Below are 10,825 nucleotides of genomic sequence, written 5' to 3'. Positions count from 1 at the left end.
TGTACTTTAGAACCAGAGCACCATCCAGGGTTATTATCTGGGATACTTAACTGGAGCTTCCATACAGTGGATTTGTGAGCATCTGCTACTGAAAACAAACAACCGAGAAGGAGTTTTGCATTCACGTATTGCCTTTCCTGGACCTTGCTAACAAACTTCGTTATTCTTGGGCTGCAGGCAAGCAAACCTCTTGAGAACATGGAGTTGTTCTAACTTATTTATTTTTTACGGAGTCGGGATGTGTCTTGCTTCTTAGTACATTCCAACACAGATGTTAAGGAAACCTCCTCAATGAGATTAAGGCTCCATTTCCTCCCTGCCAGCGGGCAGATCACAGCCAGACCGACTGTGAATACTGTGGGTATCCGTGCCTGAAAGGAAAGCCTTGATGAATAAGAAATGCAACTAGAGGAGGAGGGGGTGAGAGAACCCCATTTTTAAAAACACACATACACAACTTTTTCTTCACTGGCAGGTGCCCCTGGTAATAAAGAAGGTGGGATTCCACTCACTGGCTCTTTTCTCTTGCCCAGTGTGTTCCTTTCTGACTGATGGAGTCCTTGGTGATCTATCTCGGCAAGGTCAAGAGGGTATAATTAGCAGAGGGATTAAAAAGATGCTCTGCTTCATGCGCCCACTCTTCCTTGCGCGGTCTTCTTCCGAATGCATCTCACATCTCCTGGCTCCCGGCTGGCTGATGGGCGTGCGCTGTTCCTGCCGACACACACATGCTTCTGCGCTTTCCCTGAGAGTGGAGCATCAGCAACTGCAGCTTTAAAAAAGAAAGGAAAAGCATGCCCGTTTCCCCCAGCTGGTGAACCTTCTGCAGCCACTGCCTGACTTTGTGGGGAGGAAGACAGCTCTGGAGGCAAGTTTCAGAAGGACTTGGCTGCACTTTGGAGTGTCCACTGTGAATCCACTAGCACTGGGCACCCTTCCAGAACTCCTGGTGTTCAAGATGCAACAAGGCTGTGCGTCAGGGTAAAATGCTGGCTGTCTCTGAAAGTGGAAGAGTTCACAACTCAAGGTATGTGCCTGATCCATTATTGTCTCCCCTCCTCCTGTCAAATGTCTTATTTCTCACATGTTGTGGTATGCTGCTATGATGCGCGTCTCTCCTTCGCAGGCTGCTGGGTGGCATGTGGAGCTGCCAGGCATAGATTTAGCAAGTCACTGCAATATAAATTAAAGCCCAGGTTAGCTTGGAGAGTCAAACTGATAATAGTGTTGAAACAGCATCTTCCAAAAGCAAAAGAACTCTGCACTGACATCCTGTACTTAGCAACGTGGATTCTCCTAAGTGGGCTTTATTAATCAGGGTGCTTATTTAAAACCCATTTGCATACATGCCAAAAAAGAGGTGTGGATTTCAGAGATGGTTTGAAGTCCTTGGAAGACTTTTCAATTAACTTTGGTGTTTCTAAGTGGAGTGGGAAGGAAATGAATTTAGCCTTTTTAGGACTGCTGCTTCTGTCCAGACACAGAAAACCAAGTTGGGAAAAGTTCAGGCAAAGCAGCAACTTGCGAAGAATCAAGTTCCTAAAAAGTTAGGAAATGATTTTTGTATTCATGAGGCATTCTTGATGGCTGTCATGGGTAGAAGGCTAACTTTAACATTGCAGTACTCAAAGTAGGAAAGTTCTTTGTTGCTATTTTGCTGTAGTTCTGTCCCAAACCAAATTTGCTCTGGGGGGAGACTGACTGCTGCTTAGAGGTTCCAGAGTGAAAACTGTCGCCCACACTTTTAATATTTATGCAAAAGAGGAGATTTCAGCAGGTTTTGCTTACCATGCAAGTAGAGGATAAGAAACACCTGCTAAAGGCAATCCTAGGCTACTACAGCTGGATATGGGATAACACTGGGAGCATGGCTTTAGTATTTATTGAGTTTTGTTGCTATACTCGTTCCTTTTAAATAAATGTCCAAAAGTTTAGTGTGTACAAGGAAATAATTTTATACTGGAGTTTGGAGAAGTTACACTTTTGAACTGCATAGAGCCAGTGGGGATATCTTCCTGAACCAGAGAATGACAAAATTCTCCAATTTTGAGTCTCTTTTGCTTTTGTAAACTGAGAGCAGAGCATGGGAATATTGCATGTTGGTTGTAGAGAAAATGTTTTGTGCTTCATCCATCATACTGCTTCCTCGCTTGTGTCCAAGTACTTGTTACCTGTGGTGGTTATACTGAAATCAAGGACTATTGTGGTGTCATTGAAATCAAATCAACTACCCAGATGTGAACACCATAGAATTATCCTCCATGCAGCCTGACCCTATGTATGTTTCTTTAGCAGTAGATCCCATTAAATTCAGTAGAATAGACTAGGGGCTAAATAATATGATTAACTGGGTTGTTGTAGGTTTTTCAGGCTATATGGTCATGGTCTAGAGGCATTCTCTCCTGATATTTCACCTGCATCTATGGCAAGCATCCTCGTCAGGAGAGAATGCCTCTAGACCATGGCCATCCTTGAGGATGCTTGCCATAGATGCAGGTGAAACGTCAGGAGAGAATGCCTCTAGACCATGGCCATATAGCCCGAAAAAACCTACAACAACCCAGTGATTCCAGCCATGAAAGCCTTCGACAATACAATATGATTAACTTCTTTAGAGGTCAAGTATTTTTCCTAGACTCTATGGCCCCATGTATATCCCAGGATCCAATCCCAGATTATCTGATTTAAATTGGATTATCTGACTCTCCATTGCCAGATAATCTGGGAAAAGTAGGTAATCTGGGATCAGATCCTGGGATATAGGGGCAGTGTGGAAGGGGCCTACCTCTGCAGCCTGCAGGTGAAGATGGAGTTGGGGCAGAACCTCCTAGAACAGACAAAACAGATTCCTTGCACAGAACAAAAGGTTAAGATAGGCACATTCCATCCTAACTGCAGCCTGGAATGGTCTGACCTTAGAGACAAGGTTATGCCTCAAATTAATCATGATTCTTCTGATATTAAGGGATCTAAATGGCATATAAGAATGCAGTCCTCCAACAAATGGAAATAATTCCATGCATGTAGGAATTTAATTAGAGTCTCTGGTGATGCAGCGGGTTAAACTGCTGAACTGCTGAACTTCCTGACTGAAAAGTCAGTGGTTTGTATCTGGGGAGCAGGGTGAGCTCCTGCTGTTAGCCCCAGCTTCTGCCAACCTAGCAGTTTGAAAACATGCAAATGTGAGTAAATCAATAGGTACAATTTTGACGGGAAGGTAATGGTGCTCCATGCAGTCATGCTGGCCACATGACCTAGGAGGCGTCTACAGACAACACTGGCTCTTCGGCTTAGATGAGCATCACTCCCCACAGTCGGACATGACTACACTTAATGTCAGGGGGAAACGTTTATCTTTAGGGGTCAAATTAAGCCGTTCATTTCAGTGGGCTATGGTGAATGAAATGTTGTTTCAATGAAACGTGTTTGTTAAATTTTGTAAATTGTGTGTATGTGTGGGAGAAATGATGTACATATAATTTGTTGATTTCATTCTTTGATTAATGGTTTGCAAACCTAACATGGGTTGCTTGTTGAAAGTCGATGTGGACTCGAGGTTCTTATGAATCAAAATCCTCCTAGCCAGCCAAAGTCACCTGGATTAGTCAATCAAAGTCAGCTTCATCAGTATAGTTTGAGTGGATCAGAACTATTGGCTCATTTTTTCAGCCTTCATTTAGGCTGGAAGGGTCCCTTCTGTTATATACTGAACCTATATTATATTGATTGAATTCGTTCTGCAAGTTTAAGCCCCACTTTAGTTGAAGTTTTGCTTGGGTTTTCCTGATGTTATTCATAAGTACCACAATCTGGTGCTATACTTTGATATATGCTTTACACACCTAAGTAAAATATAAATAACGTATATATGCACATTCACATAAAACCCCTGTTTGGGTATCAGCCAGCACATCAATGACTTAAATCGAGAAATAGTTTTACAGGCATACTGTTCTACTGTACTGTTCTTTTCAGCAACAAAGAAAAAGGACACATTTACTGAAACAACCAAGGCAGTGACATCTCCAGCTTATCCCCTGTTTGGGTAAAACAATTAAAAAAGAAAGATAATTTTTTAAATGGTAGAAGCACAAAGTTGTGGCAAGGAAGTACAAAGCAGAAAGTGAAGAGGCAGAAGCCTCATTTTCTTCATACTTCATACTGTACTCATTCCAGCCTCTCTCCCTCTCTCCATAAAGTCAGACATACCAGGAATAAAAAACCACACAAAACCAACTAACCCAAAGTTCCTCAAAGCAGAGAAGAGCAAAGCAGAGAGCAGAGCAAGAGGACAAGGCATTGAGGCTACTCCCTTGAAACCCTAAAGCCCTGTACTCTTGCACTAGCTCCCCTTCTTCTACTAGCTCTTAACTCAAAATACTGCTCATTTTTCAAACCAACAAGCACTGGCTCTTAACTCAAAACACTCTTAAGTTGGAACACTCTTAAGTCAAAGTTCCACTATATAAAGCCTATATGCCTTAGGTCCAGGTTATTTGGCAAAGGCTCTGAGATGCTCAGGAACCTTCTCTCAATCCCATTACCATTGCAAGCTTGGTTAGTGATGATGCAAGAGAAGGCCTTCTTGGTAGCTGCCCCTCAACTCTGGAACTCTCTGTCCAGGACAGAAAATATGGCTCCCTTCCCTTCCAGTCACAGATTAAATCTTTTTTTATTTTAACAGCCTTTCAAGTGGGAAACCAAGTAGTGCTGTGTAATGTTTCAGTTGTTTTTACTTTTTTAATATCATTTGAACTGACTTGTTTTAATAATTATAAAATTCACTTCTACTTTAGAATTCATATTTATATTTTGTAGGTTTCAAATAGTATCGTTTTAAGGTTGTGAGCCAGACTGAGTCTTGATCAAGAGCCAAAATCAGGGTGTTGTTGTTGTTGATGATGATACTAATACTAATACTAAAATAAATGTGCAGTATGAAAGAACTCCAGGCTCTTTCTCCTTGTGGATAAAGTGTGGTTCTGTTTTTCACTGTTGCCATATTGACAAAATAATTTATTTGCCATTTATTTTATACTGTATGAAGCAGGCTACCTTGTGTGATTCATACAGAAGAGCTGGATATAAATTTAAGTAAATAAAATATCATGTGAGGAGTCATATATTTTAAGTGCATTCTCTTCATTAAGAATACAAATGTTGCCTTTTCTTGCTCCCAACCTTATTAGATTAATGCTCTGATGAAATATCTGTAATAATCCCATGGTCTCATTCTTCATTAGTCAATTTCATCTTACAGTATACAGTATGATGCCTTCATGCATGGATTTGATATCCATGGTTCCAATTATCCATGCTCCCAAAATCTCCCCCCTCCTAATGTGTTTGTGGGCCCTCTTTAATAAAACTTTATTTATATCTTTAGGTCATCCAGTGTATGCCTCTAGTTCAGGTGCTCTGGTATATAGTTAAAATATCAGATTTACTAGTATGCATGCCCAGTGTGGAACACATCTCACAATGCTAAAGATGTGGCTCTTAATGAGACCTGCCGCATTATCATGGGGTGTCTGCGCCCTACAGCACTGGAGAAACAACACTGTTTAGCCAGGATTGCACCACCTGACATCTGCCGGGAAGTGGCAGCCAATAGTGAAAGGACCAAGGCAGAGACATCTCCAGCTCATCCCCTGTTTGGGTATCAGCCAGCACATCAATGACTTAAATCAAGAAATAGTTTTCTAAAATCTACAGAGACACTCGCTGGAACACCTCAGCAAGTGAGAGTCCAAAAGTGGCAGGCTCAAACCCAGAACCTCAATCAATGGCTGATACCAAATGAGAGACTCCCCCCTGGGCACACAGAAAACTGGGCAACTTGGAAGGTGCTGAACAGACTATGCTCTGGCACCACGAGATGCAGAGCCAACCATAAGAAATGGGGCTACAAAGTGGAATCCACAACATGCGAGTGTGGAGAAGAGCAAACTACAGATCACCTGCTGCAATGCAACCTGAACCCTGTCACATGCACAATGGAGGACCTCCTTGCGGCAACACCAGAGGCACTCGAAGTGGCCAGATACTGGTCAAAGGAGATTTAATAAACTATCAAGCTTGCAAACTTTGTGTTTAGTTTGTTTGTTTGTTAAAAAATGCAATACAACTGTTTGGTTTGCTTCTGACACAATGAATAAATAAATAAACTATCACCTCAGAGATCTGGGGGAGGGGTCTTGCAATAGAGCAGTCATAGTATAGGTCTCATCAGTGCATAGGTTTCATTTCCATTTCTGTGAAGTTAGGCATCCAGTCGTAGACAATTTGTCACCTGCCATTTCATAGATTTAAGGAGCTCTTTCGATTGTGCTCCACTATTTGATTATGGTTTTCATTGTCTTTGATTACATTTTTCCTTCGGGGGGAGGGGGGGGGGTTGGACGTGAAATATGCATCCAAGTATAATAATCTTGAAATATGGCATTCATCTTGGTTGGGTCATTAAAGGTGGGAATCATGTGGCCCTGCTATTATCAGATTGTAACTTTTAGCATTCCATACAGTTAGCTATGTTGGCTGTGGCTACTGGGGTGTGCAGTCCAACAGTATTTGGTGAGTCAGATAATTCCCACCCAGGCTCTAGATCAGTGGTTCTCAACCTGTGGGTCCCCGGATATTTTGGCCTTCAACACCCAGAAATCCTAACAGCTGGTAAACTGGCTGGGATTTCTGGGAGTTGGCCAAAACAAAACACCTGGAGACCCACAGGCTGAGAACCACTGCTCTAGATCATTTATGTACATTGGCAATCATCTCTAAAACAAATCTTGTTTCTAACTTCCATATTAGACGTGCTGATTCATTCTGTCTTGGGTATACATTATCCAACTCTAAATGACTCAGGTCCAGAAAATTTAGATACTGCTTATGCAGGGAGGCTAATTTAAGTAATTTATGATGCCATAAAAAACTCCTCCAGCATACAAAAGAATAAGGAAGTACTCCATTGGTGTCACAAGCGGATGGTGAAGTGACAGCTCCCTTGGTGGCTGGAATTAAAAGCATACCCTCATGTAGCTAGAAAGTTAAATAGCTTCTTTGTGACTAATGTATTGTCAAAGGCTTTCATGGCCGGAATCACTGGGCTGTTGTAGGTTTTTTCGGGCTGTATGGCCATGTTCTACAGGCATTTTCTCCTGACATATCTCCTGCATCTATGGCAAGCATCCTCAGAAGTAGTGAGGTCTGTTGGAACTAGGAAAGTGGGTTTATGTATCTGTGGAATGACCAGGGTGGGGCAAAGAACTCTTATCTGTTGGAGCTAGGTGTGAATGTATCACCTGACCACCTTGATTAGTATTTGATGGCCTGGCAGTGCCTGGGGCAATCTTTTGTTGGGAGGTGATTAGATGTGCCTGAATGTTTCCTCTCTATTGTTTTGTTGTTGTAATTTTAGAGTTTTTTTAATACTGGTAGCCAGATTTTGTTCATTTTCATGGTTTCCTCCTTTCTGTTGAAATTGTCCACATGCTTGTGGATTTCAATGGTTTCTCTGTGTAGTTTGAAAGGCACTGCAGACTACTTCAACCAGAGAAGTCAGCCATAGCAGAGCATCTGATTAACCCCTGGGGAGTGAGAAGGGTGGAATATAAATATTGTAGATAAATAAATAAATTCTTTGCCATTTTAAAGTGTCCATAAAAGGGCAACCAGAATGAGCAATGGTCTGGAATTAAAGCTCTATGAGGAGCAGTTTAGTGCACTTCATATATTTAGCTTGGAGAGGAGAAGATTAAGAGGGGACAGAATAGGCAGGTTTAAATATTTGAAAGGATATCATATTGAGAAGGAGCTAAGCTTGCTTTCTCTGCTCTGGAGACCAGAATGTCGAGCAATAGTTTTGAACAACAGAAAAGAGATTCCACTCAAACGTTCAGAAGAACCACAAATGTCCTCCACAAATCTTTTTTTGTTGTTGAATGGGTTACGGATGTTATTGGCATAATGAATTCCAAAAGTCTAATATTTTGCCAGGCTGAAACAGTACAGTTATTTGGAAAGAACTCCAACTGGAACATTTTCAAATTCCAATAAAGCCATAGGTGTTCAGAACAATTCGACAGAAGTTGCTAAGCAGGTTCATTTTGGGGGCTGTAGATAGAGCTAACAGATGGCACCTAAACAAAGATGCAGTTGCATTGCCAGATCTCACAAGGAAAATGGCTGAGCAGAATTTCTGGAAATTAATGATTTATTGGAAGTGAAGCAAAAAAAAAAAAAAGGCGGGAGTATTGTTTGGTATTTTGTGTTCAAATGCGAAAGAGAGACTTCACAATTATTTTATATTACTTGTACTAATAAATATTGAAGTTCCCGGCAGGAGATGCAATAAATATTATGTATTTAATTAAAATGTGAATATTCATTCAGTTTGTTGAGATCTCAAGATGACATACATAGGGCAACCAAAGTTAAAACTCTCTGTGGAACTCTCTGCCCCGGAGTGTGGTGGGGGCTCCTTCTTTGGAATCTTTTAAACAGAGGCTGGATGGCCATCTGTCAGGGGTGATTTGGCAGGGGGTTGGACTGGATGGCCCATGAGGTCTCTTCCTACTCTAGGATTTTATGATTCTATAATAGCTTAGGCGATCCCTTGTTGTCCGAGTATGATGGCTTTCTAAGTTTAGTTTCCTAATGGTGGAGCCCTATTCTTGACCAACATGTTCTTCTATAGTGAGGCTCTCGGTTTGTAGCTGGTCCAGGTCAGAGTTGGCTTGATGCACCTTCCTCTTGGCACGTTTCTTCTTTTCGCCCTCCATTCGTGACTCTTCAAATTCTGCAGCACTGCTGGTAACAGCTCCCCTCCAGTTAGAGCACTCAATTGCCAGGGCTTCCCAGTTCTTGGTGTCTATGCCACAATTTTAGAGGATAGCTTTAAGCCCATCTTTAAATCTCTTTTCCTGTCCACCAACATTTCGTTTTCCATTCTTGAGTTGGGAGTATAGTAACAGCTTTGGGAGATGGTTATCAGGCATTTGGACAACATGGCCAGTCCAGCGGAGATGATGGCATAGGAGCATCACTTCAGTGCTGATGGTCTTTTCTTCTCCCAGCACATTTGTCCACCTGTCTTCCCAAGAGATTTGCAGGAATTGAGTGTGACGTCGGAGGCAATGCTGATTGAATCATTTGGATAAGTTGCGTATGACTGTAGACAGTCCACGTTTTGCAGGCAGATATCAGGGTTGGGAGCACAATAGCTTTATAAACAAGCACCTTGGTATCCCTATGGATGTCCCAATTGTCAAACACTCTCTGCTTCATTCTGAAAAATGCTGCACTCATAGAGCTCAGGCGGTGTTGTATCACAGTGTCAATATTGACTTTTGTAAAGAGGTGGCTGCCGAGGTAGCGGAAATGGTCAACATTTTGTAATTAAGCTGTATTTCTGGCATTGGAGAGGGATTGGCTGGTGACTGTTGGAAAAGCAAATACATATAAAATTGAGTGAAACCAGTGAAAATAATTTATAACAATAACAATTCAATTATACAAACATATTAATGAATTTAACAAGTTGAACAGATTTTGTGAACTTTAACTTGGTCCAAAATATATTGAGTTTATGGAGTATACATCTATGCTCACATTAACCTGTGCCTCTTTTTACTGAAATTGTTCAACTGTGTAGGTTATAACACCTTCTGAAGGCTTCAGTGAGACCTCCCAGTACCAGGGAGATAGCATTCAGATCCCAAGAAGTAACCTTGATTATTTTTTTTGGAAAGGCTGTGCTTTTGAATGACTGATTGAACATGGAGTGGTTGAAATGGACTGTGTTTTTCAGGCTCTGCCAGCGTTATTCCTTTGCTTCCTGGCTGACACTGGGTCTTCCTTCATATGTGGCCAAGAAGCCTATTTGAAATTATTCCTAGGTGGAAAACAAGAAGGATGACAGACTTCTTTGAAATCCTCTGATTAAAGTGAAAAAACATACACTTTTTCCTCCTTGATCTTTATTCCAGTTTCCATTTGAATTTGACAGGCAGTGGCTTGCACAGTTCTAACATTTTGGCCAATAATCAAGAACAGTCTTCCACCGGGTTGTTGTAGGTTTTGGGGGCTATATGGTCATGTTCTAGAAGCATTCTCTCCTGATGTTTCACCTGCATCTATGGCAAACATCCTCAGAGGTTGTGAGGTTTGTTGGAACTAGGAAAATTGGGTTTGTATATCTGTGAAATGTCCAGAGTGGGACAAAGAACTCTTGGCTTGTTGGAGCTAGGTGTGAATGTTGTATTTTCTTAGTGGGTCTGTAGATAGTTTGCATATTATGTTTCCTCATCAGCTTCCCTTTGCGGTCAGTGGTTCCCTTGATGTATGGCAAGAACACTTTTGCAAACTATCTACAGACCCACTAAGAAAATCCAACAAATGCTACGTTCACCAAAGGCCAAGAGGGATCTTCTCACTTCTGCAGGAGTCTGGCATATACCATGCAGCTGTGGACAAGTCTACGTAGGGACCACTAAATGCAGTATTGCCCAAACACGAATCAAAGAACATGAAAGATGCTACAGACTACTTCAACCAGAGAAGTTGGCCATAGTAGAACACCTGATGAGCCAACCTGGACACAGCATATTATTTGAGAGCATGAAAATGCTGGACCACTCTAACAACCACCATGTCAGACTACACAGAGAAGCAACTGAAATCCATAAGCATATGGATGGTTTCAACAGAAAGGAGGAAACCATGGAAGTGAACAGTGTCTGGCTATCAGAATTTAAAAAAACTTAAAAATTATAACAGCAAAACAACACTCAAGCACAGGAAAACTCCAGAGAGGAGACAATCGGGG

General features: G+C 41.6%; 1 long non-coding RNA gene across 1 annotated transcript in view; it reads left to right on the top strand.

The window, feature by feature from the left end:
- The first annotated feature begins 279 nt into the window (after nucleotides 1–279).
- Nucleotides 280–10,825, top strand: part of LOC132770090 (uncharacterized) — an 880,357-nt gene continuing 869,811 nt past the window's right edge. The window contains exon 1 of the long non-coding RNA XR_009630984.2: nucleotides 280–1,027. This is a non-coding gene — a long non-coding RNA (uncharacterized lncRNA). The remainder of the gene's footprint in view (nucleotides 1,028–10,825) is intronic.

Source organism: Anolis sagrei, chromosome 3, assembly GCF_037176765.1.
Source record: "Anolis sagrei isolate rAnoSag1 chromosome 3, rAnoSag1.mat, whole genome shotgun sequence".
Classification (NCBI taxonomy): domain Eukaryota; kingdom Metazoa; phylum Chordata; class Lepidosauria; order Squamata; family Dactyloidae; genus Anolis; species Anolis sagrei.
This window is presented reverse-complemented; position numbering and strand designations above follow the sequence as displayed.